Below are 7,500 nucleotides of genomic sequence, written 5' to 3' on the forward strand. Positions count from 1 at the left end.
AAGGATCGGGCCCGCCCGAGGCAGGGGAGTCCCCGGGTCAACCCGGAGCCTCTGCCAGAGAAGTCCGCCAGGCCAGCCTGAATCTCCGCGGCCACGGATCGGGCCCCTGGAAGTCTGAAAAAAAATTTCACCGACCCCAAAAGGGGTGCCGGGGGGGCATCCAGACCACTCCCCGGACATAATAAAAAAAAAAAAGAAAAAAACGGAAAAAAGGATCGGGCCCGCCCGAGGCAGGGGAGTCCCCGGGTCAACCCGGAGCCTCTGCCAGAGAAGTCCGCCAGGCCAGCCTGAATCTCCGCGGCCACGGATCGGGCCCCTGGAAGTCTGAAAAAAAATTTCACCGACCCCAAAAGGGGTGCCGGGGGGGCATCCAGACCACTCCCCGGACATAATAAAGAAAAAAACGGAAAAAAGGATCGGGACCACCCGAGGCAGGGGAGTCACCAGGTCAACCCGGAGCCTGCCCCCGCGGGCTGGGGCCGGGCGGACCCCAATGCGCCCCGGTTCCCCTGCCCCGGGCTCGGGGCTTCATTCCCGTCCGGACACCAGGTCAACCCGGAGCCTGCCCCCGCGGGCTGGGGCCGGGCGGACCCCACTGCGCCCGGGTTCCCCTGCCACGGGAAACGGGCTTCATTCCCGTCCGGACACCAGGTCAACCCGGAGCCTGCCCACGCGGGCTGGGGCCGGGCGGACCCCACTGCGCCCGCGGTCCCCTGCCACGGGCTCCGGGCTTCATTCCCGTCCGGACACCAGGTCAACCCGGAGCCTGCCCACGCGGGCTGGGGCCGGGCGGACCCCACTGCGCCCGCGTTCCCCTGCCACGGGCTCCGGGCTTCATTCCCGTCCGGACACCAGGTCAAAACGGAGCCTCCCCCGCGGGCTGGGGCCGGGCGGACCCCACTGCGCCCGGGTTCCCCTGCCACGGGCTCCGGGCTTCATTCCCGTCGGGACACCATGTCAACCCGGAGCCTGCCCCCCCGCGGACAACTCTCCCAGGCCAGCCTGCGACGCCGTGGCCAGGGATCGGACCCCTGGAAGTCTTTAAAAAATTTTTTTCACCGACCCCAAAAGGGGTTCTGGGGGGCATGCAGACCGCTCTCCGGACCCAAAAAAAAAAAAAAAAAAACGGAAAAAAGGATCGGGCCCGCCCGAGGCAGGGGAGTCCCCGGGTCAACCCGGAGCCTCTGCCAGAGAAGTCCCGCCAGCCCAGCCTGAATCTCCGCGGCCACGGATCGGGCCCCTGGAAGTCTGAAAAAAAATTTCACCGACCCCAAAAGGGGTGCCGGGGGGGCATCCAGACCACTCCCCGGACATAATAAAGAAAAAAACGGAAAAAAGGATCAGGACCACCCGAGGCAGGGGAGTCACCAGGTCAACCCGGAGCCTGCCCCCGCGGGCTGGGGCCGGGCGGACCCCACTGCGCCCGGGTTCCCCTGCCACGGGCTCGGGGCTTCATTCCCGTCCGGACACCAGGTCAACCCGGAGCCTGCCCCCGCGGGCTGGGGACGGGCGGACCCCACTGCGCCCGCTTTCCCCTGCCACGGGCTCCGGGCTTCATTCCCGTCCGGACACCAGGTCAACCCGGAGCCTGCCCCCCCGCGGACAACTCTCCCAGCCCAGCCTGCGACGCCGTGGCCAGGGATCGGACCCCTGGAAGTCTTTAAAAAATTTTTTTCACCGACCCCAAAAGGGGTTCTGGGGGGCATCCAGACCGCTCTCCGGACCCAAAAAGAAAAAAAAAAAAAAACCGGAAAAAAGGATCGGGCCCGCCCGAGGCAGGGGAGTCCCCGGGTCAACCCGGAGCCTCTGCCAGAGAAGTCCCGCCAGCCCAGCCTGAATCTCCGCGGCCACGGATCGGGCCCCTGGAAGTCTGAAAAAAAATTTGACCGACCCCAAAAGGGGTGCCGGGGGGGCACCCAGACCACTCTCCGGACATAATAAAAAAAAAGGAAAAAACCGGAAAAAAGGATCGGGACCACCCGAGGCAGGGGAGTCACCAGGTCAACCCGGAGCCTGCCCCCGCGGGCTGGGGCCGGGCGAACCCCAATGCGCCGCGGTTCCCCTGCCACGGGCTCGGGGCTTCATTCCCGTCCGGACACCAGGTCAACCCGGAGCCTGCCCCCGCGGGCTGGGGACGGGCGGACCCCACTGCGCCCGCTTTCCCCTGCCACGGGCTCCGGGCTTCATTCCCGTCCGGACACCAGGTCAACCCGGAGCCTGCACCGCGCGCTGGTGCCGGACGGACCCCGCACCGCCCGGGTCCCCCTGCACCGGGCTCGGGGCTTCATTCCCGTCCGGACACCAGGTCAACCCGGAGCCTGCCCCCGCGGGCTGGGGACGGGCGGACCCCACTGCGCCCGCTTTCCCCTGCCACGGGCTCCGGGCTTCATTCCCGTCCGGACACCAGGTCAACCCGGAGCCTGCCCCCCCGCGGACAACTCTCCCAGCCCAGCCTGCGACGCCGTGGCAAGGGATCGGACCCCTGGAAGTCTTTAAAAAATTTTTTTCACCGACCCCAAAAGGGGTTCTGGGGGGCATCCAGACCGCTCTCCGGACCCAAAAAGAAAAAAAAAAAAAAACGGAAAAACGGATCGGGCCCGCCCAAGGCAGGGGAGTCCCCGGGTCAACCCGGAGCCTCTGCCAGAGAAGTCCCGCCAGCCCAGCCTGAATCTCCGCGGCCACGGATCGGGCCCCTGGAAGTCTGAATAAAAATTTGACCGACCCCAAAAGGGGTGCCGGGGGGGCACCCAGACCACTCTCCGGACATAATAAAAAAAAAAGAAAAAACCGGAAAAAAGGATCGGGACCACCCGAGGCAGGGGAGTCACCAGGTCAACCCGGAGCCTGCCCCCGCGGGCTGGGGACGGGCGGACCCCACTGCGCCCGGGTTCCCCTGCCACGGGCTCGGGGCTTCATTCCCGTCCGGACACCAGGTCAACCCGGAGCCTGCCCCCGCGGGCTGGGGACGGGCGGACCCCACTGCGCCCGCTTTCCCCTGCCACGGGCTCCGGGCTTCATTCCCGTCCGGACACCAGGTCAACCCGGAGCCTGCACCGCGCGCTGGTGCCGGACGGACCCCGCCCCGCCCGGGTCCCCCTGCACCGGGCTCGGGGCTTCATTCCCGTCCGGACACCAGGTCAACCCGGAGCCTGCCCCCGCGGGCTGGGGCCGGGCGTACACCACTGCGCCCGGGTTCCCCTGCCACGGGCTCCGGGCTTCATTCCCGTCGGGACACCATGTCAACCCGGAGCCTGCCCCCCCGCGGACAACTCTCCCAGCCCAGCCTGCGACGCCGTGGCAAGGGATCGGACCCCTGGAAGTCTTTAAAAAATTTTTTTCACCGACCCCAAAAGGGGTTCTGGGGGGCATCCAGACCAGTCTCCGGACCCAAAAAGAAAAAAAAAAAAAAAAACGGAAAAACGGATCGGGCCCGCCCAAGGCAGGGGAGTCCCCGGGTCAACCCGGAGCCTCTGCCAGAGAAGTCCCGCCAGCCCAGCCTGAATCTCCGCGGCCACGGATCGGGCCCCTGGAAGTCTGAAAATTTTTTTTCTTCGACCCCAAAAGGGGTGCCTGGGGGGCATCCCGACCACTCGCCGGCCCAAAAAAAAAAACGGAAAAAAGGATCGGGCCCACCCGAGGCAGGGGAGTCACCAGGTCAACCCGGAGCCTGCACCGCGGGATGGGGCAGGACGGACACCGCTCCGCCCGGGTCACCCTGCCCCGGGTACGGGGGTTCACTCCCGTCCGGACACCAGGTCAACCCTATACTTTCAACGGGTTTACCTGGTGGCCCGTTCGCTTTTCGGCCACCAGGTCAACCCTATACTTTCAACGGGTTGACCTGGTGGCCCGTTCGCTTTTCGGCCACCAGGTCAACCCTATACTTTCAATGGGTTTACCTGGTGGCCGCTTCGCTTCTCGGCCACCAGGTCAACCCTATACTTTCAATGGGTTTACCTGGTGGCCGGTTCGCTTTTCGGCCACCAGGTCAACCCTATACTTTCAACGGGTTTACCTGGTGGCCGGTTCGCTTTTCGCCCACCAGGTCAACCCTATACTTTCAACGGGTTGACCTGGTGGCCCGTTCGCTTTTCGGCCACCAGGTCAACCCTATACTTTCAACGGGTTTACCTGGTGCCCGTTCGCTTTTCGGCCACCAGGTCAACCCTATACTTTCAATGGGTTGACCTGGTGGCCGGTTCGCTTTTCGGCCACCAGGTCAACCCTATACTTTCAACGGGTTTACCTGGTGGCCCGTTCGCTTTTCGGCCACCAGGTCAACCCTATACTTTCAATGGGTTTACCTGGTGGCCGGTTCGCTTTTCGGCCACCAGGTCAACCCTATACTTTCAATGGGTTTACCTGGTGGCCGCTTCGCTTCTCGGCCACCAGGTCAACCCTATACTTTCAATGGGTTTACCTGGTGGCCGGTTCGCTTTTCGGCCACCAGGTCAACCCTATACTTTCAAAGGGTTTACCTGGTGCCCGTTCGCTTTTCGGCCACCAGGTCAACCCTATACTTTCAATGGGTTGACCTGGTGGCCGGTTCGCTTTTCGGCCACCAGGTCAACCCTATACTTTCAACGGGTTTACCTGGTGGCCCGTTCGCTTTTCGGCCACCAGGTCAACCCTATACTTTCAATGGGTTTACCTGGTGGCCGGTTCGCTTTTCGGCCACCAGGTCAACCCTATACTTTCAACGGGTTTACCTGGTGGCCCGTTCGCTTTTCGGCCACCAGGTCAACCCTATACTTTCAATGGGTTTACCTGGTGGCCGGTTCGCTTCTCGGCCACCAGGTCAACCCTATACTTTCAACGGGTTTACCTGGTGGCCCGTTCGCTTTTCGGCCACCAGGTCAACCCTATACTTTCAATGGGTTTACCTGGTGGCCGGTTCGCTTCTCGGCCACCAGGTCAACCCGGTTCCCGCCCCCGAGGGCTGGGGCCGGCGGACCCCGCTCCTTCCCGGGTACCCCTGCCGCGGAGCCCCGGGCTTAATTGTCCTCCGGCCACCAGGTCAACCCGGTTCCTGCCCCCGCGGGCTGGGGCCGGCGGACCCCGCTCCGTCCCGGGTGCCCCAGCCCCGGAGCCCCGGGCTTAATTGTCCTCCGGCCACCAGGTCAACCCGGTTCCTGCCCCCACGGGCTGGGGCCGGCGGACCCCGCTCCGTCCCGGGTGCCCCAGCCCCGGAGCCCCGGGCTTAATTGTCCTCCGGCCACCAGGTCAACCCGGTTCCTGCCCCCGCGGGCTGGGGCCGGCGGACCCCGCTCCGTCCCGGGTGCCCCAGCCCCGGAGCCCCGGGCTTAATTGTCCTCCGGCCACCAGGTCAACCCGGTTCCTGCCCCCGCGGGCTGGGGCCGGCGGACCCCGCTCCGTCCCGGGTACCCCTGCCGCGGAGCCCCGGGCTTAATTGTCCTCCGGCCACCAGGTCAACCCGGTTCCTGCCCCCGCGGGCTGGGGCCGGCGGACCCCGCTCCGTCCCGGGTGCCCCAGCCCCGGAGCCCCGGGCTTAATTGTCCTCCGGCCACCAGGTCAACCCGGTTCCTGCCCCCGCGGGCTGGGGCCGGCGGACCCCGCTCCGTCCCGGGTACCCCTGCCGCGGAGCCCCGGGCTTAATTGTCCTCCGGCCACCAGGTCAACCCGGTTCCTGCCCCCGCGGGCTGGGGCCGGCGGACCCCGCTCCGTCCCGGGTGCCCCAGCCCCGGGCTTAATTGTCCTCCGGCCACCAGGTCAACCCGGTTCCTGCCCCCGCGGGCTGGGGCCGGCGGACCCCGCTCCGTCCCGGGTGCCCCAGCCCCGGAGCCCCGGGCTTAATTGTCCTCCGGCCACCAGGTCAACCCGGTTCCTGCCCCCGCGGGCTGGGGCCGGCGGACCCCGCTCCGTCCCGGGTGCCCCAGCCCCGGAGCCCCGGGCTTAATTGTCCTCCGGCCACCAGGTCAACCCGGTTCCTGCCCCCGCGGGCTGGGGCCGGCGGACCCCGCTCCGTCCCGGGTACCCCTGCCGCGGAGCCCCGGGCTTAATTGTCCTCCGGCCACCAGGTCAACCCGGTTCCTGCCCCCGCGGGCTGGGGCCGGCGGACCCCGCTCCGTCCCGGGTGCCCCAGCCCCGGGCTTAATTGTCCTCCGGCCACCAGGTCAACCCGGTTCCTGCCCCCGCGGGCTGGGGCCGGCGGACCCCGCTCCGTCCCGGGTACCCCTGCCGCGGAGCCCCGGGCTTAATTGTCCTCCGGCCACCAGGTCAACCCGGTTCCTGCCCCCGCGGGCTGGGGCCGGCGGACCCCGCTCCGTCCCGGGTACCCCTGCCGCGGAGCCCCGGGCTTAATTGTCCTCCGGCCACCAGGTCAACCCGGTTCCTGCCCCCGCGGGCTGGGGCCGGCGGACCCCGCTCCGTCCCGGGTGCCCCAGCCCCGGAGCCCCGGGCTTAATTGTCCTCCGGCCACCAGGTCAACCCGGTTCCTGCCCCCGCGGGCTGGGGCCGGCGGACCCCGCTCCGTCCCGGGTGCCCCAGCCCCGGGCTTAATTGTCCTCCGGCCACCAGGTCAACCCGGTTCTTGCCCCCGCGGGCTGGGGCCGGCGGACCCCGCTCCGTCCCGGGTACCCCAGCCCCGGGCTTAATAGTCCTCCGGCCACCAGGTCAACCCGGTTCCTGCCCCCACGGGCTGGGGCCGGCGGACCCCGCTCCGTCCCGGGTGCCCCAGCCCCGGAGCCCCGGGCTTAATTGTCCTCCGGCCACCAGGTCAACCCGGTTCCTGCCCCCGCGGGCTGGGGCCGGCGGACCCCGCTCCGTCCCGGGTGCCCCAGCCCCGGAGCCCCGGGCTTAATTGTCCTCCGGCCACCAGGTCAACCCGGTTCCTGCCCCCGCGGGCTGGGGCCGGCGGACCCCGCTCCGTCCCGGGTGCCCCAGCCCCGGGCTTAATTGTCCTCCGGCCACCAGGTCAACCCGGTTCTTGCCCCCGCGGGCTGGGGCCGGCGGGCCCCGCTCCGTCCCGGGTACCCCAGCCCCGGGCTTAATAGTCCTCCGGCCACCAGGTCAACCCGGTTCCTGCCCCCACGGGCTGGGGCCGGCGGACCCCGCTCCGTCCCGGGTGCCCCAGCCCCGGAGCCCCGGGCTTAATTGTCCTCCGGCCACCAGGTCAACCCGGTTCCTGCCCCCGCGGGCTGGGGCCGGCGGACCCCGCTCCGTCCCGGGTGCCCCAGCCCCGGAGCCCCGGGCTTAATTGTCCTCCGGCCACCAGGTCAACCCGGTTCCTGCCCCCGCGGGCTGGGGCCGGCGGACCCCGCTCCGTCCCGGGTACCCCTGCCGCGGAGCCCCGGGCTTAATTGTCCTCCGGCCACCAGGTCAACCCGGTTCCTGCCCCCGCGGGCTGGGGCCGGCGGACCCCGCTCCGTCCCGGGTGCCCCAGCCCCGGAGCCCCGGGCTTAATTGTCCTCCGGCCACCAGGTCAACCCGGTTCCTGCCCCCGCGGGCTGGGGCCGGCGGACCCCGCTCCGTCCCGGGTGC

The sequence above is a fragment of the Eretmochelys imbricata genome, unplaced genomic scaffold (genome assembly GCF_965152235.1).
Source record: "Eretmochelys imbricata isolate rEreImb1 unplaced genomic scaffold, rEreImb1.hap1 Scaffold_36, whole genome shotgun sequence".
Classification (NCBI taxonomy): Eukaryota; Metazoa; Chordata; order Testudines; family Cheloniidae; genus Eretmochelys; species Eretmochelys imbricata.